Raw genomic sequence first — 24,220 nt, forward strand, 5'->3', positions numbered from 1 at the left:
GCACTGTTCAACATGGACGTGGCGTGACGCATCCGCAGGGCTCAAGTCGAGGGTACACGCGGGGGGACGGAGTCCCCCCACTTTATTCAGAGGGTGGACTCAGTCTCCCCACCTAAAATGAGAAACAATGAATGATCTCTTTGAATATATGAATCAAAGATGACCTCGGCGATCAAATCGCAGTCGTCAGGTTTTTAGGCTGGAGACTTCACCACTGCACTATATAACCTGATGAAAAAAAACAACCAACTAAAGGTCAAATGTTGCATTTCAGTACTGCAAGTCCCAAGGAAAATATTTGAATTGGTTCTTTGGAGTTTAAAACATGCACACCTTTTAATGTTTTCAAAAACACCATTAGTGGAAAATATCCTCTCTTGGTTTTGTGTGTGTGTTGATTTTACGAAAGGCAAATGCCATTCGTCCTCTGCAATTTGGGTGGCTATGCAAAGCCAATTTCATGAAATGTGTATATTTCACCTTGATACGCTCATTTCTGGCGACGTCGCATCCAATTGCGTTTGTTGAGGAGTCCCCCCATTTAAATTTTTGGGACTTGACCCCTGCACATCCAGCATGTGCAATCACTGCTCTGTTGCGCCGAGCTTTACGTGAGCATGCTGCAAAACATAGCCACCTCCATTAAAGAGAGCTTAAAGAGTTCCCATGCAAAGAAAGGCTGGAATGGGTGGAGTTAGCCATAGGGATTAGGAAGGCAATGGACAAGGGCATGGGAGCAATCAATAACCAACCAACACCCGTGTGTCCCTCCTCAAATGTCGTTCTCAGAAGCCCTTCTCCCTATGTATACAGGAATTAGTATGTGAATGCAAGAGTTTGGGCTACACTGCTTTAGTAGTTGATTACAGCTTCGGGGTGCCAGAGAGGAGGCTTTCAGTTACAGATGTGCCCGCCCATTTTTAACCACTATCATACTGTGAGAATAGAAGGGCAAGCTAACTGCCTCACAGCCAGGATGACAGAAGTGATTTACTCTCCTGCTGTGGCTGTTCAAAGTTAACAGAAAGGATCAGGTTGGTTGAATGAACACATGGTGCAAGTCCTCCATGTGGCACATGTATACCATTGGGGGCGAGAAGGGGCTGCAGCAGGATGCACTGCCCCTGTTCACCCCTCATTGTTAGCTGTTCATTTAAATGCACAATTAGGAACAATGAGAGGTGTGGTAGGGTTGACCCATCTTGGTTTTGTTTGCCTGTACGATCCAGAAATTAGGACGTCACCCGTCATGTTTTCAATTGACTAAATATGGATGCATACACATTCATCAGGTGCTAACAGTGAAACGTGTTAAATTATTACTAATTGCAGGGCCTTTGTTAAAAGTGCAGCCCCCGCCCCACCAGCACTGTTTTTTGTCTGGTGCTGTCCTTCCATGGCTTTATAGTTCAACCAGGTGAAGTCAACGTAGCCCACAATTTCAGTCGCCAGGGGCGGATAAAGCCTGGTCTGCATGATGGCTGTTGCTCTACTGTTTGCATGTGTTATTGTGTATGTACATATGAATGTTGTGTGTGCACACAGTGCATGTCAATGGAGGTGTTGGGTGCATGTGTGTGTGAGTGAGTGTGTGCAAGCATATGTGTGTTGACTTGTATCTTAAGAAACGATAAAAAATGCATTGTTTGTATATTCTGGGTAGAATGAAATTTGTGAATGTTATTTTGTTGTGTCACTGGGTGAATGACAGGCCCGACTGAAGATGTGTTCTGGCCCATTTTCAACATGATGGTTGGGGCTCCCTACTTAGAGAGAAAACAGTCGCGGCACCCGTAGGGTGCATACATTACAACAAATACACAGTAAATAGCTGCCAATTATCACATGGCGGCCAGCCAACAGGGAGCTTAAACACTAAATGCCCACTGAAGAGCCATAAACCCTTCTTTGACAGCAAGTGGCTAATGTGGAGGAACCAGTGTTAGAAGGCAATAAGGTGATAAAACTTCTCTGTATCCCGTAGGAATACAAAATGCAGCTTGTAATGTGAACACTGCAAATTGCACATTTTAAGCCCCAGAACGAAAACAGAGAGACATTAATATATTGCAGTGTCACAGGACTGCTGCGTGCTGACCAGGAACATGGGGTTAGGTGCTGGCGGGCAACCTTGAGGCTCAAAAGACTCAAAAGGCCAAAAGGCCCTGATACCGTCCATGGCGAATGGTTATTGAGTTTGTTTGTGTGTTATGTATTTATGTATGCATGAGAGGCACTTGGTAGGCTCAGCATTTGTTTATGGGCATCGAGAAGGCAAATATGAAATATTAAATGGCTAGACTGGCATTTTGGGGGAGCCAGTCTAGCCCTTACTTTGACATGGCTTTATTCTGGACATCTTGATAATATAAGCATGGTATGTGCTAATAATTGGCTACGCTGGAATTTTGGGCCAGCTTTTCTAGCCCTCTCTTACTGTGTCACTAGCTGTCGTTGGATTTTATACTGTCATCATTATCAGTCAGCATCTCTTTTGGGGGCATGCAGTTCTCGGCCTTGAAAGTCTGGGTTGGAGGGACATCATCAGGCACTACTTAACTTCTTCAAAGACTTCAGCACGGCCGCTCGCTCATGGATTATCACAATGTTCTCGCAGTTGGACACACTACATCAAACAATGTACTCTATTGGTGTAAACTGTTGCTACATCTAAAACAATATGACATGTTATGATATGGCATTTATAACGTGCCTATACACAAGTGTTTCAAGGTGTGACGAGGCAAGGGTGGGGGAACAGAGGGAAGACAAAGACAACTATCTTACTAGGCCAGGTGACATTGAGATCGCGCAAGTGCAGGGGAGGGGAGGGGGGAAAGGGAAAAGTGCAGGGGGCGGAAGGGGCAGTGAAAAACATAGGATCGACTGTAAAAAATATAATTAAAATAAATAAAACAATAGATAAAAGTGTGGCCAGCTAGTGGCAAGTGCAGGGCTAAGTGCAAACATCAAGTGTCAAGAGCTGGTAGGTGACTGTAGGGATACAGAAACAGCACACAAGTGCAGGGGTTGCCCAGGAGGCAGTGCAGGTGTATAACTGGTGGGGGAGGGGGCTGGCCCAGAGATCAGAGGGCAGCCAGGTGAACGAGTGCAGTTTCAGTCAGGAGTTCAGTAGAGGAGAGGAGGAGAGAAAGCAGAAGAAAAGAGGAAGGTCTTGAGGTGTTTCCGGAACCAGAGATGGTTCTCCTCAATTTTCAGTGGGGCAGGGAGGCTGTTCCAGAGGGAGGCCCCAGCCGAAGATAGAGATCTACCACCAACTCGTTGCTTGGCGAAGGGACTGACCCTGAGGGAGTTGGAGGCAGATGAGCAAAGAACTCGAGAAGGCAAATATTTAGGAAGAGAGAGTTGAAGGTCCTAGAAGGCCTTGTGGACAATGCAGAAGGTTTTGAACTTAATCCCAGCAGCCACTGTGAGCCAGTGCAGAGATTTCAATTCTGGAGAGATATGATCCCTGGGCTTGGGGCCAAGGATAAGTCTCGCAGTCCGGTTCTGGATAAGTTGCAGAGGGCGGAGAGTAGAAGTAGGCACATTTAGGAAGAGGCTGTTGCAGTAGTCCAGCCTAGAGAGAACCAGAGCTCTGGAGACAGTGAGCTTCAGGGGGAAGGAGAGGAAAGGAAAAATACCTCTGAGGAGGTGTAGCTGGTAGTGTGACTTCTTAGAGACGTCAGAGATGTGAGGAGAGAAGGAGAGTGTGGAGTCGAGGATGACCCTAATAAAATAATACATGGTGCAAGTAAATTTGAAATAAAAATAAGCAACTTAGTTTGCTGTTTTAAAGTCTTGGAGGCATCCATTTTGTATAATGTATACATGCTTGTTTGATTCAATGCCCTGGTGGCAATAATCAAACATGATCCCCCTTCAGCGTGACTGCAGGCCCTTTTTAGGTAGAGGGGGCTCTATCTTTTTTACTGTTGTCAATGCAGTGAATTTTAAAGACACGCTGTGGTGTTATAACTTTCAGAAGACTGATGTGTCTTTAGAATTGAATTTTAAAGATATGCCACCAGTCTTATGTAAGTTATAACAGAGCATCAGCAAGGCACTCTTGTAGTGTAGTAGTTTAGTGTTATCCCCCAAAGCCAATATCCGTCCTTCCTCCACCCACCCCTTTCCTTCTGTTATGTCCCCCCAACATTTTCAGCAAAGTTACTCCACTGTTTTCATGTTTCCATTTGGATCTGGTCCTATCTTTGATTAAAGGTTGTTTCCTTTTAGCATTTTAATACTATAAATAACCAATTTCAGTATTGATCACGTGTTCTAAATGGTTGTTTTTTCTATAAGGTTTTGGTCATGGCATGTAACACTGTGGGCCGCCCGCACGTCAGCGGCACAGTAATATATAGCAGTGTCCTCCGGTTTTAGATCAGTCAGGTCTAAGTAGGCCCGTGCTAATGGAGTTTTGCCTTGACATACGTGCCCTCCCTTTAACAGCTGTGGCATACTGGAGGGAATTCCCATTTTGGTTAATCTCTGCCAGCCACAGCCGGGATACTGCCGCTGTCTCCCGAATCCAGTTTATCCAGCATTTGTCAAACTCAAAGCCTGATGTTTCACAAGAAAGTCTGAGACTCTCTGAGGGCCTCCTAACCACCGCCTTATTCTGGATAAGGAGAACCTCTGTCCGGACACCTGTAAGACAAAATGAATAAGAATCATGTGCACACAAAATCTAAAAAGGTTAAACAAAGAATAGGACAGCACATTATGATACAGTGATGTAAATGTGATGTTCATAAAAACTATCTTCATCTAACAGCCTTGAAACTTTGCTGATGGTTGAACAACAAGGGTTGATACTAGTCCATCTTATTGGAAAACACAATTTATTGATCTCAGAGACATTAATGGCAGTAAGGCCAAGTCTAAAGGCCTATCTTTTCCTTTCACAGCGACCTCTTTAGCAGAGCCACCATGCCCTACTGTTGTATCTCATACGCAGCCATTAATTCAGCCAACTTGCCGTACTCTTGAGTCCACATGCCATTTTTAGTTGCATCTTTACCTACACTTTCTCTGAGCAGCTTCACCTACCCTTTCTCTGAGCATCTTGACCTACGCTTTCTCTGAGCATCTTGACCTACCCTTTCTCTGAGCATCTTGACCTACCCTTTCTCTGAGCATCTTGACCTACCCTTTCTCTGAGCAGCTTCACCTACCCTTTCTCTGAGCAGCTTTGCCTACCCTTTCTCTGAGCAGTGTCACCTATCCTTTCGCTGAGCAGCTTCACCTACCCTTTCTCTGAGCAGCTTCACCTACCCTTTCTATGAGCATCTTGACCTACCCTTTCTCTGAGCAGCTTCACCTACCCTTTCTCTGAGCAGCTTCACCTACCCTTTCTCTGAGCACCTTCACCTACCCTTTCCCTGGGTAGCTTCATCTACCCTTTCCCTGAGCAACTTCACCTATCCTTTCTCTGAGCAGCTTCACCTACCCTTTCTCTGAGCAGCTTTGCCTACCCTTTCTCTGAGCAGGTTCACCTACCCTTTCTATGAGCATCTTGACCTACCCTTTCTCTGAGCAGCTTCACCTACCCTTTCTCTGAGCAGCTTCACCTACCCTTTCTCTGAGCACCTTCACCTACCCTTTCCCTGGGTAGCTTCATCTACCCTTTCCCTGAGCAACTTCACCTATCCTTTCTCTGAGCAGCTTCACCTACCCTTTCTCTGAGCAGCTTTGCCTACCCTTTCTCTGAGCAGTGTCACCTATCCTTTCGCTGAGCAGCTTCACCTACCCTTTCTCTGAGCAGCTTCACCTACCCTTTCTCTGAGCATCTTGACCTACCATTTCTCTGAGCAGCTTCACCTACCCTTTCTCTGAGCAGCTTCACCTACCCTTTCCCTGAGCAGCTTCATCTACCCTTTCCCTGAACAACTTCACCTATCCTTTCTCTAAGCAGCTTCACCTACCCTTTCTCTGAGCAGCTTTGCCTACCCTTTCTCTGAGCAGTGTCGCCTATCCTTTCTCTGAGCAGCTTTGCCTACCCTTTCTCTGAGCAGTGTCGCCTATCCTTTCGCTGAGCAGCTTCACCTATCCTTTCTCTGAGCAGCATCACCTATCCTTTCTCTGAGCAGCCTCACCTACCCTTTCTCTGACAGCTTGACCTACCCTTTCTCTGAGCAGCTTCACCTACCCTTTCTCTGAGCAGCTTCACCTACCCTTTCCCCGAGCAGCTTCATCTACCCTTTCCCTGAGCAACTTCACCTATCCTTTCTCTGAGCAGCTTGACCTACCCTTTCTCTGAGCAGCTTCACCTATCCTTTCCCAGAGCAGCTTCACCTACCCTTTCTCTAAGCAGCTTACCTATCCTTTCTCTGAGCAGGTTCACCTACCCTTTCTCTGAGCAGCTTCACCTATCCTTTCTCTGAGCAGCTTCACCTACCCTGTCTCTGAGCAGCTTGACCTACCCTTTCCCTGAGCAACTTCTCCTATCCTTTCTCTGAGCAGCTCCACCTACCCTTTCTCTCAGCAGCTTGACCTACCCTTTCTCTGAGCACCTTCACCTACCCTTTCTCTGAGCAGCTTTGCCTACCCTTTCTCTGAGCAGCTTCACCTACCCTGTCTCTGAGCACCTTCACCTACCCTTTCTCTGAGCAACTTCACCTACCCTTTCTCTGAGCAGCTTCACCTATTTCTCTGGGCAGCGTGTCCTACCCTTTCTCTGAGCAGCTTCACCTATCCTTTCTCTGTACAGCTTCACCTACCCTTTCTCTGAGCAGCTTCACCTACCCTTTCTCTGAGCAGCTTCACGTACCCTTTCTCTGAGCAGCTTCACGTACCCTTTCCCTGAGCAGCTTCACCTGTCCTTTCCCTGAGAAGCTTCATCTACCCTTTCTCTGAGCAGCTTCACCTATCCTTTCTCTGAGCAGCTGGTCCTACCCTTTCTCTGAGCAGCTTCACCTATCCTTTCTCTGAGCAGCTGGTCCTACCCTTTCTCTGAGCAGCTTCACCTATCCTTTCTCTGAGCAGCTGGTACTACCCTTTCTCTGAGCAGCTTCACCTATACTTTCCCTGAGCAGCTGGTCCTACCCTTTCTCTGAGCAGCTTCACCTATCATTTCTCTGAGCAGCTGGTCCTACCCTTTCTCTGAGCAGCTTCACGTATCCTTTCCCTGAGCAACTTCACCTACCCTTTCCCTGAGCAACTTCACCTACCCTTTCCCTGAGCAACTTCACCTACCCTTTCTCTGAGCAACTTCACCTACCCTTTCCCTGAGCAACTTCACCTACCCTTTCTCTGAGCAGCTTCACCTATCCTTTCTCTGTGCAGCTTTACCTATCCTTTCGGTGACTGATCCGGAACAGGAAGTTATCAGTACTGGTGATTAACTGAGACAGAAGAGAAAGCCCCTCTCTTCCAGGCTCTTCTTCTTATGAATTGCCACAATCGTTTTATCTTTATTTTATTTTGTTCTCTTCTAATGGCTCCTCGGGTTGATGTCATTCTAGCACCAACTCCCAAGTTTGTATCTTTCTTCTGATTCCCAGTTTCCTGTTTTTCTCACATCGTTTGAAAAAAGTGTTTCTAAAAAAAACTTTAAAATAAATAAATCAGTCAATAAAAAATATATGTATGTTCATTTTCGACTTTTCACCCCAAATACACTTGACACCTGATGTCGGCCCTTGTAGGTTGAGCCATGGCCCAGCACAGAGCCCCAGTGCATCAGAAGGAAGGTTTCTTCAGCTGTCTGCTACCGCATCCCACCTTGAAATATTGATGAAACATGTTACATGCGCGGTTACATGTGTAATACATAGTGCATTCAGACAGAAGAACGTGCCTTTTCTCCATTTGTCCGACTCAAAAACCACAGAAAACACTTTGGGACTTTTGGGCTATTGCATTAGTGTCCTGTTAGACACAGAACACATTAAACAAGCACTGGAAAAGTCAACCGTTTGGGCTTATGTGAAGGTATGGGATAGGCATTGGCTAGGCACTGGTCTAAAGGTACTTACTACCTGTCCATATGATCACAACATCTGTAAAATGGAGTGATTACCTGTTCATATGATTTTGGATATTGGCAAATGCCTATCCAATAACTCAAGCCAAAACTCTTGGGTTTGTCTTTGCTTGTTTTCAAAAGGAGTTCAGTGCAAGGGGCAGGTATAAATAAAGTGTCTGAAGGCACACTAGGTTAAGATGTCTTGATTATACCAGTAGCTATTTACAGCTGCAATTAAGGCATTAACGCTCAGGATACTGCTTAGAAAAAACACAGACAAGCCAATGTTGGACGTGACCTCTTGATAGAGTGAGGTCAACGAGATCTCAAGAGCATGTGTTTTGGGTGGGGTGGGGCAGGAAGTGATTAGGAATGGAGTCTGGGGGGGGGGAGGGAAAGACATATGGATTAGAATGGCCATGGGCACTCAATGGGTGGCTAAATAGCCAAACAACACGCCCAAGCTGTGTGCCCCTCCTCACATGTCATCTCCCTCCTACCTGCTCTGCAATAGTTTCGGCTTATAAGCGCCACCTAGTGGCCCAAACTAATAAAGAAACATTTGCCCATATGTCTCCCGCCTTTCTCTGAGCATTACCACATTGGTCTCCTCGCCACCATTTTGGATTTACTGCAGGGATGTCACACTGGAGCACCTTTCTAGACTGTGGTGTTGGTGGCGCTTTGCCCTTAGTTAAGGGAAGTGAAAGTCCTAAAATGACTACGCAGAACGGGTGGACATGGATTCCAGGCGGAGGAGTGGGGTCGCAAGCAGCCACAGCTTTCACACCTGCAGGAGGACTGCTTTGCCAGTGGTGTTTCTGTGTGAGGTGCGTAGAGCAGACCCTTTGGCAGCCATGCCACCATATCACAGTGGCAAAATATAGTCATTGTGTCCTGGATTTTAAAGGCTTAGTGACTTTTCAGCAGATTAAGGAATCGGCCAGGGCACTCCACCAACCCCTTAAATGCAAACCCACATCTTTTCCGAAGAAGACAGAGCTTTTAAGGATTTGTAATAGTTCATGGAAGGTTTGCCAGGCGGGGGGCATTCTAAGAGCTCATTAGAAGAACAGAAGATACACTGTAAGACTGGGGGATATGACTGCATCCAAGAGCCCAGTTTAGCCACAAGGGGGCCATAGACAGAGCCCCATTGCATATCGGTCACTGTGGCGTGCACAATAGTACATGGCCGTATCAGCCGGGGTCATGCCGCTGATCCGCAACACGAAAGTGGAGGCTTGCAATGAAAACGACGCTCTCCCCTTGAAAATGTCTGCAACATAGGTGGTGTCATGTCTGTAAGCCCCAATCCACCTCAGGCCCTCTCCCACAGTCTGGGCCATCCAGTGGATGTGGTGGTCGCTCAAGGTGTAACCAGATGCAGTGCACCGGAGGGACACATCCTGCCCTGGCTTTAGGATTTCTGAAATGGGCTGAGTAAGAAGGATTTGGCCCTGGATACCTGTAGTGTGAGTATGAGAAACACACGTGCACCTGTTATTGTTCTCCTGCTGTAAAGCATACTTGCAAATAGCTATAGAATTGACCATATCAATACCTATATGCTAAAAAAACATCAACTAATAGCAAGTATCTTCTGGAGACTGAATCACACATCATCATAGTTTAGAATAAGAACAATCTGATGAGCACCAGTGTAAGACCAACATGCAGAGCTGTATACTCAGTAGTCTTCCCTGCCCAACTCGACCAAATAACACACTGGATGGAAAGACCGGTCTCTCATCTTCTGCCATTCAATTTTCAGAATCTCTGTATCTTAGTAAATGGAATCACAGAACATGTATCATAAGCACAGTTTTTAAAATATACTCAATAGTCAGTAAAGCTGATTTGCAATTACAAACAAATTATGTTGATCTCCATTACAACGTCTTTAAAACTATTCAAAAGAACATTTTAGGAAACGTGACAGGTTAGCCGAACGTGAAAACAGAAACATTCAGAAATGTATATTTGAAAAACTCTGTTCATATGTCAATACTGTACGCGTAGAAACTTCAGGAGCATAAACGATTGCTGAACATAGTAAAGAAGTCTGAACATTTGGTGACACGAACAGCAGGATAAGCAGTAGGAGCAAAACCCGGCCATGTATTGCAGGATCATTACAAATATTACCCGATGAGCAGTTTCACTCCAAGACTCAGAAAAAACATTTTGAATGTTTCAACCATGATTTAATTAGGTCACATTTGTAACAAAACAAAAAAGAACGAATGAACCCATATTAAAAGGAACGAAAAAAATGTAGGCGAATCAGGGATTGATTAAAATAAAGAAAGAAATCATGGGAAACTAACGTAAGGAACTTACCAGACAAGAAGAAGAGGAATATACAGACATTGAGGTTTAAAGGTATTTGTGGCAACATGTTTTCAAGGGTGCCGCTCACTGTTTTCTGCTCTCAGTCTGTGCATCCAGACCACTTAGGAAACTGCCTTCAAATATGTTCCCCTGCGACCTGGATTTGCATAGTTATTGGACATCCGTGACAGCTGTGTGGTTGGGTGTGTCCTTTTGGTTGCTGGGGGTATCCACTTATACTGGGCCATGGGGTGTTTCCAAACATTGAGAGGAAAGGTATGTTTCTGCTTTATTAATCAGGACACTGATCCAGTGGCGTCACTAAAGGGTCAAGGGGTCCAGGGCCCACCCTGTGAAACCCTGTGCTCCCCTTGTGCCCCCCTACTTAAGACGAGCAGTGACCATGTTCTCCCCCTACTTTTGTCTGTGCCCCACTACTTTTGTCTTTGGCCCCTCCTAAGTTGGATTCCTGGTGACGCCACTGCACTGATCACATTTTATGACGGCTCACTTTCTTTGCTACAATTCCACAACAATACAATAGATACGTGATTCAAAGACAAAGATGTATGTATTCAAATAGAAAACACGTGAACAATAGCCTTGTATCTCAAAGATGGTTCGAAAATTCAAAGGTCAATGGACCACGCATACAAATGTTTTTAAAATCAAACAATAAGGACGTTTGTAGTAAACGAGCTGCAATGTGTAGCACTTATCGTTTCAATGACGCACGAGTTATACCCCACATGCAAAAATGAGGTGCAAATGCCAATTGGGAATAATGATCAAATAAGCAGAGTATTTCTGTTTTTCATCGCTACTTAATACTTCTGATCACAGTTACTGAAACAGGCAGGGGTTTCACTGTTAGACCAAAGAAAGTCAGTTTCAAAGATGTGCAATTTGATCTGATACCAATAACAACAACCATCTTTTTCCTCACCCTGGTCTATGACCAATGGAAACCTTCACACAAATAATGCGAATAAAGGTTATAGTCTGTAATATCCCAGAAATAATAACTGAGACTGAAAATGAAGCAGCACAAATGATGTGGTAAAAACATAGATTTTGCACTGAGTGTAATGTTAACAGACTTTTTGTTTAAAAGGAAATTGTGCCAAAATATAGATATTAGTTCAAAAATGTATTTTTGGTTCCTTTTTTCTGAGTTTGCCCTTCCTCGTCTCCTTCCCCAGCTCAACACAGGACCCGTTTCTTTCCACGTAGTTATTTCCAGTCGTGAAGGTGCACATTTAAACTGGGGGGAATTCCCCGTTCCCTCAAGAGCCCTGCCAACGCACCTCCAATGGCCTCGCTTGAATGACGCCATGTTGTTTCTGGCAGAACCCTTTTTAATGTTTTTTTAAAAAAAAAAAATTCATTAAATATTCAAGTCACTTTATTTTTGCAGTCATCATTTTTGGTTTGACGAATTTCTGTGTCGCTTGCGCCCCAAGGTTCTGCACTAAGAATATCTGGTCATCATAGCAATGACTTTTTAACCAAAGAGAAGACTGGGTACCCCTCCCTTATTATCACACCCTTCTTAGGTGCACCGCTAAACGCTAATCACCATTTCAGCATTTTGCAATGAGCAATTCCATGGCATAAAACTGCTAACTGACTCAAATCTCTTTGTCCAAACTCCTCCGCCATACTACCCAATGAGAAGTTCCCTAACAATATTTGCTCAAATCAACAGCTTTGTAAGAAGCAAGTCGGGTGCTGGGCTTCCCATTTCTCAGCTCCACAGTGATTTTATATTGGGATATTTTGGGGGATTTGTGCAGACAATTGGGCTATTCTTGGGCTACTTTTGACAGCAGATTCGTTTTTTTTGTCCGCTTGAGTCTGCCTTTCTACATCAATATCCAGTCTCTCTCTACCCTTCACTCCCACTCTCTCTATCCCTATCAGCCCACCCCATCCCCATTACATGTGCTGGTTGGGTTTTGTTTGGGCTATTTCAGGCTACTTTTAACAGGTTCTCCTGGGGGTGCTTTGTTCTTCATGTTTTTTGCCCCAACCAGCTAACATTTCCCAGCCCACCCTCACTCTCTCTAACCCCCCCACTCAGCCACCCCAAACCACCCTACCCCCACCCTCTCATATTACATCCTCCCTCTCTACCACTGCCCACCCTATCCCCATGCTCTCTACCATCACTCACCCAATCCCAACTCTCTCTACGCCCACTCACCCTACCCCCACTCCCTCTAACCCCACCTACCCATAACCACTCTACCCCACTCTCTCTACCCTCACCCATGCACCCTACCCCATTACCTCTACATCCACCACCCTTCCTCAACTCTCTTTATCCCCACCTGCCCACCCAACATCCACTCTCTCTTCCCTCACTCACCCAACGTACCTCCACTCTATCTATCCCCACCCACCCACCCTAACTCCACTATACCCCCACCCACCCACCGTTCCTCCACTCTCTCTACCCCACCTGCACATCCTAACTTCACTCTTTCTACCCCACCAACCATAACTCCACTCTCTCTAGCCCCACCCACCCAACCTGCCGCCACTCTCTCTAATTCCACCCACCCTGCCCCCACTCTCTCTATACCCACCTACCTCATTCTCTGTATCTAAACCCTGCTCTCCCTACCCCCAACCAAACTCCCCACACTCTCTCTCTACCCCCACCCACCTAACCCCCACTCTCTCTACCCATCCACCTCCCTCTACCCACACCCACTCATCCTACCCCCACTCTCGCTACACCCACCAACCCAATTATCTCTAGAACTTACCCCACACCCACTCTCTACTCCCTCTCATCCTTCCTCTCATACTCTTGGTTTATTGCTTACCCTCTCATGCTCAAACTTTTTTGCTCATATTTCCTCTTGCCCATCATCGATGGCACCCTCTATCAATCGTTTCCTCCCTTGTCTGTTCTCCTTCCTTCGCATTCTCTTGTACACCCATGCTGTTAAGCATTCCAATCGGGCGTCACACTGTGGACCAGGACACTTGGTCTTAGCCTGGAATGTAGTGCTCAATAGGAATGCTTTTTCTTTAATATCAATGAATTCAAATTGAGACAGTACCCGACCCGTCTCACCCACCCTTTTACAAATACCCCAGGTCACAATGGACCATGAACCAGGCTGGTTGGTGAAAATACAGTATTTATTTATTTTAAAATTCTCAAAAATCACACAAATTTTACTATTGGGCAGCAATCACCAATGGGGTGATAATGACAATGGAAATTGAAGCAATGCACTTAATTAACCTTCTAGTATAACATATCCAAAGCACAAATGAATAGGAGCACTTTTTTTTTAATCAACTTTATTTAATAATTATACAAAACATAATACAACTGAGTAACAACAGAATGGGAACAAGCAAAAGATTACTCCATATACATCAGTGCAACAAAATGCAAATTACTACTAAAGTAACAGATATTCAAAACAAAATCCGAAAACATCCTCACCCTCCTATCTCATGGCAAGACGTGACAACACAAAACACAAAGAAAAAGGACAAAACATACCCCCCTACCAATCCCCAACCTCAATATCCACAAAATAAACCAAAGCCTACACCTCATCCAAATAAATCCCTAAATGACCCCCATCTCTCCTCGTACTCAGTTTCCCGATGTTGTCGAACTGCTTGAGTCTTCTCATACCAAGAGAGCGCCCGCATACCCGACACCCAGTTCTCGCAATGTGGCTTGTTCCTGGATTTCCACACCTTGATTATTTGTTTTATGGCCCTCAACAATGCTCTATCAATCCATTCCGAACAATCCCACATCTCCACACTTCGACTATCAGTTGAAAGGAAAATCACTGACAGAAAAGTCTGAGGCAGTGTCATACTAGTTACCATATCAATGCAATCCAAAACTTCTCTCCAAAAGTCCAGCACTCTACTACACTCCCAGAGCATATGTAGATAGGTCCCTCTCGAGCCCCCACGCCCCCAGCACAGATCTACATCAGCCAAGCCTCTCTCCTTCACTTTTTGATTTAGGATAGATAGCACCCAAGTTAAGGTTCCCTCTGCAATGTTCCCTCAACCCACAAATAATCGAATTCTGAGTGGATAGAACGAAGCAGCAGGTAGTCAGGGATAAGAGGCAAACCTTTTGCAAAGGCCTAAAATGACACTCAGATTTTGACAAATAATTAATTATATGTCTGTTTAAATCAGGATATACATATGTTCTATCACAGTATTAGGTATGTTATATCACTATCAACCATAAGGTAAGGTATCACAAAAGCATCCAGTTCACAAAACAGATTGAAATTGAAAACCATGTGCAGCCGAATTCACACATGGAAAAGTTGCATTTTCTCTAGTTTGCAGTTTTAAATGCCAAAACTTTTTTTTAAAACGGGTAAAAAACACTGAATCGGAATGTGGTTTTTGGGCAAGAAGATAGATGTACGGCACAGGGACAATACAGAAGTGAAAGGAGGAATATATCTGAAGAATTGTGAGAGATTTGGAAGGTAGAATGAGATTCGTTTTTAGCTAAATAGAGCAGTTCAAAAGAGAAAATCGGTTGTAAAAATGGAAGGCAAAGTTTACTTAAACTAAATTATTTATACTATATTGTTAAGGAAAGCCGCAGTACGTTCAAAGATTGATTCGCAACGTCAACCTTTTCCCGCCGGGTTCTGATCTATGTGGGAAATAATTTAGATTACTCCAAATATTACTAATAAATTACAAGATGAGGCGAATGAAAGAATTGCGCTCACACTAGGAAACAAGAACAGGGTGCACAGAAAATTAGAACAGTCTATACAAGTTATCTGCGTATGGATTGGGTCACTTAGAGAGTGGCACAAAGACAAAGTCAAGGTGGGGGAGACTATGTGTTATGGGATGTGGATAATCACAGTCCGCTCTCAAATTTGGGATTAGGAACAGTCAACTGGGTTCTGGACTCCAGGGCACGGGTCAGCAGGTAGCGGTGGACTCTCCTAGCAGAAAAACAGCTGGGCCTGTAAGTCACCGGATAATCAGGACAGCTGGGTGGCAGGACTGCAGCGGGCATGCAGTTAGTGGGCAAAAAGCCAGGTTGGTCTTAGGATGCTTCCCAAAAGAATACCACAGCTTTTCCCTTTGGTTCTTGGGATTTTTAGTGGGATTTCTGGATCAAGGCCTTGCTGGGATGGTCAGCAATGCTTTGGCCTTGCAGTGGGATCTGGAATCAGCTATGCGTTGGCTTTGCAGTGGGATCTGGAATCTGGCAAGAAGAATGTGGAAGATCAGGAACGCAGGTGCAGGAAATTCAGGAAAGAGTCTGTCCAGAGTTCTATCAGCCACCCTTTGTATAGAGCATGGTGACATCATAAAATTATATGGTAGGTCAGGCTTAGCTAAGCACGCCTCTAAACAACTGGATTGGTCAGGGGTGACAGTCACTGCTTTCCTCTCAGCTGGCTGGGATTCAAGGACATGATGTCAGATTTATGATGTGAGTTTTACAATGTGCAGAACCTCCCACAGTTACATTAGCTAAAATCCAGTTTTGCCATAAATGGCACATGTGTACAGTTGAGGCATCTTAACAAATTACATAAGCAGATTACATATTTTATGCAGAACATGCCAGTCCAACTCTCCAGTTTGTGTGACATTGTTTCGCCCTTCTAATCATTTTTTGTCATTTTTAGTGTGAAATATTCGGCCTAAAATTCTATAACTTTATACATGTGTATGGATTCTCATTAGGAATATCAGTATTTATTTTCACATTGGCATCAGGTACACTTTCCGTGGAATACCTAATTCTCTGTCATTTCTGTTCCCAAGGTGGCACATCTTAAATGAAAACCCACAAAATGACATTAAAACTGTTAGCTTTTTACATTCCTGCGAATTTCTGTTTGACAAATAACCGTCTTTAAAAGTTTCTTAATAAAATAGTCTTTTGAAATAAATGGGCACCCTATGTCCTTCACTGGAACCATTTATTTCTCTTCAGCTACCACCACTGTCAATTCAGCCAGTGTTTGATTGAAGGTTTATGGCCGCTTCCTCTTCACAAGTTGGTGTCCAAGAAGTTCCATTGTAAGAGGCCTCAGCCCAGACAAAAGTCTGCCAAGATAGCAATTAGAAAGACTGGGTTGAGGTATGCCGATAGCACTAGGCGCTGGGGCTGACAGTGGGTAGGAAGAAAATGTATAGTTCAAAGAACAATGCCCAGGAATTGGGGAAAACCAGGGTTTCTGCATGTACGAGGGACTAGCAGTTACCTCAAAACTGCTAATTTGGTACAAATACAAACTCAAGATTGTCACCTCTATGTTGTTGCGCAGCCCAACCGTTTCAATTGAATCATACAATTTTCACATATAGCCATCTGGCTGTTGACTCTTTTTGAATCACATAACTTGTCATATTGTCAGTTTGACATTGTTCCAGTATATTTGTGCTTTAACTTAATTACGGTTGGGCTGCGCAACGACATAGAGGTGACAATCTTGAGTTTGTAAAGGTAGCAATTAGCACTTGTGTGTTATAGCATCTACATTGAGGGGCCTTCTGTTGCTGGCAACCCCCAAGCAGAAACCTGTTTGGGGCTGATTTCCCCCATGTAGCCAATGCAATTTAATTTGTTATTTTAATTACATGTGTTATAAGTGAGAATAAAGCCTGTTGAATAAGATCTCCCATATATGTTTCACAGCACAAAACCCCTTCACATTGCTAGATAAGGGCAGGGTCTTATCCAACATATACTTTTAAACAAGTATTTTCCTTTATTTGCAAAAGTACATTTAAACATGTGATGACTGCGGACAATTTCCTTGCAAATTCGGTTTTTCTCTTCCCTCTGAATTCCCACATTGTTTTGTAGTCAGAGTTAGTTTCTGGTATGCAACAATTTGTTTAAACACAGATGCACTGACATTGACATGGGCCCAGAGAGCCAGGGCCTCTTTGACCCATTGATCTTTGATATTTTGTAGCCCAAAAGTAAAGCGTTTCCTGTGTAGCTGAAGTAAAGCTTCTTTTGATTTCTTCAGAGCTGAACAACAGCCTGTCATTCAGGGGCACTGCTCTTGTCTGTTGGAGCACAATGTGAATGTGGATAAGCATGGCAGGGTCTCATTAATAATAGTAGTATGATGAGGAATCAGAGGAAAAGAACATCAGAGAGGCATCATTTTTAAATGTAAATATTTCCCTTTTTCAATGGGAAACATTGACTTGCAGAAAAGCAGCACAGCTTTTTCACTCCCCTTCTTTTGTACATGTATGAACACACTGGCAAGCTTTCTCAGTGTGCCCCCTTGTTCCATCCTGCACAATAATGTGCTTGGCAAGACGGTGCAGCCAGCTGTTTGTAGTTACAAAACGCAGTTTTGCCGTGAGGCTGTGGTGCTCACAGGAGCCAGGGCAGCCATTTTTCTGCATCTGCTGAATTGCAGCTTGGTTTTGGAAGGGAGTACAGCTGAGTGGGTAAATATATTCTACAAATTCCACCCAACTCTTCTGAGATTCCTTGCCGAGGGAGAGTAAGGCAAAGTGGGATTCATCGGTAGGGCAAAACGGGGTTCATCAGGTGGGTGAAACGGGGCTCATCAGGTGGACAAAACAGGGCTCATCAGGTGGAGTCCTTCCATCATCAGGAAACGGTACTCCACAATCATCCTGTTGTAGTGTGGAGCGACACCCACCTCTTCCCCTTAGGTCATTCTTTATGGTGTGGAGCGACACCCCCAGCTTTTCCTTGGCTCTTTCCTTTCACGGTCCCTGGGGAGGTCCTCCTTGGCGATTAATGAGCAGAACCAGTACGAATCTATCAAATAAATCAGAACCGGTTACTACATTTTCATACTGACTGCCCTCCAGGGAGGTGGACAGCAGTGGGACACACATACATTCAATAATGACGGTATTCAGACAGTAAAGGTAATTGATCACTCCCAAGACACAGATAACTATGGATTAGGCTCGAATTTTGGGGAATCCCTCTTGTCTTCACAATGAAGAAAAATACTCCCTGTTAAATAATTATACCTCTAAACCTAAGTGACGCCTTCTGGTTCTTCTTTGTCTGGTTCACATTCTCCAGATGTCTCCTCTATTTGCTGCAAAGTGTGCCTAGGGTTGACAACTGTTTAGCTGATTAATATGAACCCATTTCTCTTCTGTCAGTTCTCCTTTGGGGATGCAGATTCTGTAGGTGACATGTGAAATTTTGTCTACAATTTCAAAAGGTGCGCGCCAGCAGGGGAGAAATTTCCGCTCCTTGGTCTGGTTCATTTGGAAATTGTACAAGTAGACCTTGTCTCCTACTTGGTATTCTTTTTTGGTTGTTTTTAAGTCATATTGAGTCTTCATCCCCTATGCAGATTTTTCCAGATTCCGATGAACGTAAGCAAAAGCATGTTGAAAGTGTTTTCTTAGATTCTCAACATACTCATGTGTTGTGGAGGCGTTTATCAGTGTCTGCTCATGGGTTCTATAGAGCAGATGCTTAGGTAGCACCATCCTTTGCCCAGTCATCAGCTCAAATAGAGACATCCTGGTTGCTGAAGAAGGTGTAGATCTGATGGCCATCAGGACAAGCAGTAATCAAATGTCCCAAATCTGCCAAGAACCTGCCCAAACCTTTTTTTAAATGCTCACAATTGTCTTGTTGTACCTGTCAAGTCTCCCACTGGAGGACCGCTGGTATGCAATCTGAAGATTCCTTTTAACCCAAAGTACTTCCCATATCTTTGTCATCACTTCACTGGTTAAGTGACTACCTTGGTCTGACTCAATCCTTTGGGGTAGGCCAAAACGCGAGAAGATGTGGTTGATCATCAGGGCAGCTGCTGTTTCTGCCTTGCAATTTGAGGCCGGGAGACATTCCACCCATTTGGTAAACAAGCATGTTACTGTTAACATTTACTTGTTCCCCCTAGAGGAGCGAATCACAGGCCCAATGAAATCTACCTGTAAATCTGACCAAGGCAGTGTCATCCCCCTCTTCTGGAGGGGAGCTCGGTGTGTGAGTGAAGTTGGCTGAAATTGTGCACACACAAGACACCCCTTCAAGTATTGGTCGAGGTCCTGCTCCATGTGTGGCCAGTATGCAACCTCTCGTAAGATTTTTAAAGTAGTGTGAAACCCCCGATGACCGGCTGTGGCCGCGTCATGGGCATGACTTAGCATCAGGCTTCAGAATGGGATAGGGACCACCCACTGGTCACAGCCAGATATGGATTTCCTTAACAACAAACCATCTTGGATTCAGAACATTTTGGGACACTTCATCAACACTCTGAGGTCCTCTTTCCCAATGTAATCGGTATCCGTCAGAGGAAAGTTCTCAGGATCCTCAATGTGTTGATAACATGTCCCAATAATTGGATCCCCTTTTTGTGCCGTGATTAAATCAGCATCTGGGGTGTCCTTACTCCACTGGGCAGTTGAGAGTTCATTGTGAGCATTTGTCTGGGACCTAGTGATAGCAGTGACCTGGATCTCCCTCAACAGTGACTCAATCTCAAGGAGATCCACCTGCATGGCTCCGGTTTTGGCCAACTGATAAACTAGGTCGTTTCCAGTTTTGTCTGGCCCCTCTATTCTGGAATGACCCTTGATTTTCTTCCAATAGATGGTCATCCCACTAGAGGTGACCAGATCATAAATATTTTGTATTAGCTTGCCAGGTTTCAGAGGTTTGTTTTTAGCGCATAGCATGCCTCTGGTTTTCCAATTAACCAGGTGCTCCACGAACCGGTGATTATGACCAGTTCGTGGAGTTGGTTTTGGACAGCAGTGAGGATGGCCTGATGAACTGCCATCAACTCTGCCACCTGACTACTACGGGGACCGATTTTGTACCCAGCGGAGGGTTCCGTGGCATCATTCACCCAGACATTCTCAACGCTGGCCACCAGTTCCTTTTCCCTGTTGTCGTCAACATGGTAGGAGCACCCATCCACATAAACCGTGGGCATTCCCTGGCACTTGTCTTCATCATAGACTTTGTGTGGGGAATTCATGTACGCCTCCATGTTGTCCTGGGTTTTAAGACTTTCATCCTCGACACAGTTTTCTCTGGCACAATCATGCAAGTCAGCCAGACCTTGCGCGAGGGAACTCTTCTTGTTTTGGCCATATCTGACCACCACAGGAAAGCCTTGCATTGACAGAATCCAGGAAGTAATTCTGGAATTACTCGCATTTCCGGCCCGGATTCTGTCACTTTGGAGGTATTTCAAAGGCTGGTGTGGAGTCTCCACTATGATGTGTTCCCCCTGGATGAACAGGCGGTAATTCTTCAATGCCCACACCGTTGCCAGGAGTGCCTTCTCACAATCATTGAATTTTTCCTCCACAGAGGATAAAGTCTTGCTTGTATAGGAGATTACTTTATTGACCTTGTCATGCTTTTGATATAATACTGCTGTCAAGCATGTATTCGAGAACCCTGTATCCAAGAAGAACTCCTTGTTTTTGACAGCATAAGCTAGACAAGGCGCTTGTGAGAAGCTTCTGGTCTTGTGATCTCTGCGTAATCCTCAATGAACTTCCTACTGTAATCAGTCAGTCCAAAGAGGCTTCTTAGCCCACGCCGAGTTGTGGGGTCTTTTAGTTTTAGGAGTGCTTCCACTTTCTTCTCCTGGGGACAGAGACCCTCAGGAGTTATTTAATGTCCCAACAAGTTGACAGAGGTTCTGCACCACTGCACCTTTTGAAAGGACAGTTTTGCTCCGGCAATCCTCAACTGGGTCAGAACATAACGGAATTCCGCTATATCTTCCTCCACAGTTGAGCTTTTTATCAGGACATCATCCACATAGGCCAGGTTACCCCTTTCACCCATGTCCGACATGGCCTTATGTAGGAAGATGTTGAATTTGTTGCCAGAGTTTATGTATCCGAAGGGAGTCTGGGTCCATGTGTACCGCTGCCCCCGAAGATAAAGGCCAGCTTGTATTGGTCCTCCCTAGTGACAGGCACGGTCCAATACCCATTTGTCAGGTCAATGGCAGTGTATACTTTTGACACCTGGATCTGGGCCAGCCCCTGTTCAATGTAGGGAAGAGGCCATCGGGACATGTGGACCTGTTTATTTAGCTCCCTAAGGTCTGCGCAGAGTCTCCATTTGCCATTTGGTTTTAAAATCCCCAGCACCGGATTATTAAAGGTGCTGTGGACTGGACAAATTATCCCACAGGACTCCAGGTTTTTGATTATTTCCGTCAGGGACTCCATGGATGCGAGAGAGGCAAGCGATATTGCTTCACAAACACCAGTGTCATTCCAGGGTCCATAGGAATTGTGGTTGTATGGATTTTGGTGCGATCACAGTCATACGAGACCACCGCAAAGAGATCTTGAAAATCTAAGAACACCTGTTTCAACTTTTGCTTTTGCTCCGGAGTCTCACAGGCATCAGCTAGGTTGACTCGCTCTTCAACCATTTGCCTGAAGCCTGGAAAGACTTCCGGTTTTGCTATCTCAGCGGCCTCCTCCAGCTGGGTGGACAGGTCTCTGGTTAGAGTGTTGACCTGGACAGAGGGTTTCAGGTAGGAGAGGCAGGAGAGGCAGTCATTGTGGACCTGGAATATCACCTCATCCTGCCTGATGTCACAAGTCATCTATTCCTCCCCGTAAGGGCAGGAAGAGTATACCGGGAAATTCCCCCCTTGCCGGGTGAAGAACCTATCTGGTGGTAAATCATGGTCACTGTCATTGTCAAAACAGTCATTAGGAATTGGTCCTATCAGTTCCTTTCCTAAATCCATGGAAAAATGTTGGTCATCAACCACCATTTCAATAATGGTGCCTGCGCCCAGAGTGATACTCCCAGGGTCGCTGTTATCCATCAATATTGGAATGGTGTTGTGTTCTACATTGACTAATGGTGTTGGGTTTAACCTCAACCCCTGCTGTTGGAGATGGGCATTGAGGTGTACATTTGCGTCAGGATTTTGCAGTTTTTGTCCTCTTTTAATTTTTAATTCAAGTGGGAATAGTTCTGTCCATCCTGGGATGGTGACCTCCTCTCCAATTTGAACTTCAACTGCATACGGCAGCAATTGGGCTGACCGAAATGCTTTTTCTGAATCATCAAAGTCCATGGGATTTCCCCCTAGTCGGGACCAGGCTTTGTAATTTATCAGGTCCAAATTAATGGCAAACTGATTGAGAATGTCACTGCTAAATAGAATGCAGCAGGGACATCTCGCACGACCCAACAATTATGTTCTATGCTTTTGTTACCGATAGAAACTTTGAGCATACACCTGCTAGGCACGAGATGTTTGGAATTGGGAGTTTCCAGGCCCATTTCCCACTTATTGATCAATTTAAATGTGGGAATGGCTGGATCTTTTGGGAACTGTCTGAACGTGGCTTCGCTGATGAAGCTCTTACCGTTGTTCATGCACACTTCTTCCCCTCATTTAACTGAATAGGGATAAACAACTGTTCTCTAATTTTCCGAATATCAGCCAAACTTTGAGCTGGTTTCTCATCACTTTTGACTATAGGATTGGGGTTTTCAGATTGTGAATCAGTATATAATTTCAAAGTATTTCCTTCCAGTGTGGAATGCCACTTAAAACTGGAAGGAAGGTTGATTTTCAGGAATGGAGAGGAGTTCCCATCCCCAGTTTGTTGTCCTACAGCAATTACTGCCATGTCAGGTATTTGATTGTTCTGGAAATGGAACTCAATATGATCAGGTTTTTTTTAACCATGTGGCATGTGCCATTTAAACTAACATGGTTGACACTCTGTTTTAATTGTATTGGCCTGTTAGTCTGAGTGCAGAGGACCTTGTTCACACAGTCTATTAGAGGGGACAACCTGTGCAGGATGTAATTCCCTAGTAGATAGGGTGTGCCCTCTGGAGTCACAGATATGACCGGGTGTTTCACCTTGTGTCATCCAATTTTTATTTCCAAATCCGCTCTCCCCTTGACAGGAATTTCATTCCCGTTGAAGTTTTGGAGTTGTCCAGGAAGAGGGGTGAGAGGGATCTGGTATCTCTCCCTCCTTCCTGAATTTAGGTGATCAAAGGCCCTTTTTGACAGAAGAGTGGCTTGGGATCCAGTGTCCACCAGTGCTGAAAATGTACATTGCCCTTGCACTTGGACTGGGGCATAAAATCTACCCTCCTTCTCCTCAAGTGGGCAAAGATAATGTGCATTTTGGGCAAGTTGGGTGGTCATTTTCTTTATTTTGGACTCTGACACTGGCATTTTGGACAATGTTCTGTGTCAGAGTCTGGGGATTTGTAATAAAAATGTGACATCCTGAAATAGTGGACATTTTGGAATCCTCTGTTTCCCTTAGCTCTGTGCTGCCCCTGCTTACCGGGTGGCAGTCACTACAACCAGTTTGTGGGGAGGATCCCTTCATTACTATTTTCTTCTCAGGATGACAATTCTGGGTTCAGGGATGGTGACTCTGCGTCATTCCCTACACCCACTCAGTCTTCAGTTAGATCTCTTGGGACCCATTTTTCTTTGGGAGGAGTTCCCCATCCCTGAAGGAGAATATTGTTTTCCCAGAATCATCTAAGGACTCGTCCCCTTCAAATTGGAGGACACTAACTTCCTCCCCAAAATGGGCCTTTTTGAGGTCTTTATTTCTCCTGCCCACCATCTGTTCCCTGGGTTGCAGATTTTCAGGGGCAGGAGATTTTTGTTCCGGTTCTGGGGTGTCCAGGGGCTTTTCACAGGTGAGGAAGGAAGCTTCCTCTAGGGATTTACACCCCCTTTTCCCCGTGCCACCTCCTCTGAAATCAGTGAATTGTCAGGGTTCTCTCCCCGTCATTGTTCTGGGGAGCCAGACCCTTGGTTTGTGCGGTTCTGAGCTACCATGTACATCTGAGGGTTCTGTTGAGCTCTCAACATGCGACCCAGATCCTGGGTAAGGTTCTGGACCTGGCGCTCC

The sequence above is a fragment of the Ambystoma mexicanum genome, chromosome 13 (genome assembly GCF_040938575.1).
Source record: "Ambystoma mexicanum isolate Mex_15411 chromosome 13, UKY_AmexF1_1, whole genome shotgun sequence".
NCBI classification, from domain to species: Eukaryota; Metazoa; Chordata; class Amphibia; order Caudata; family Ambystomatidae; genus Ambystoma; species Ambystoma mexicanum.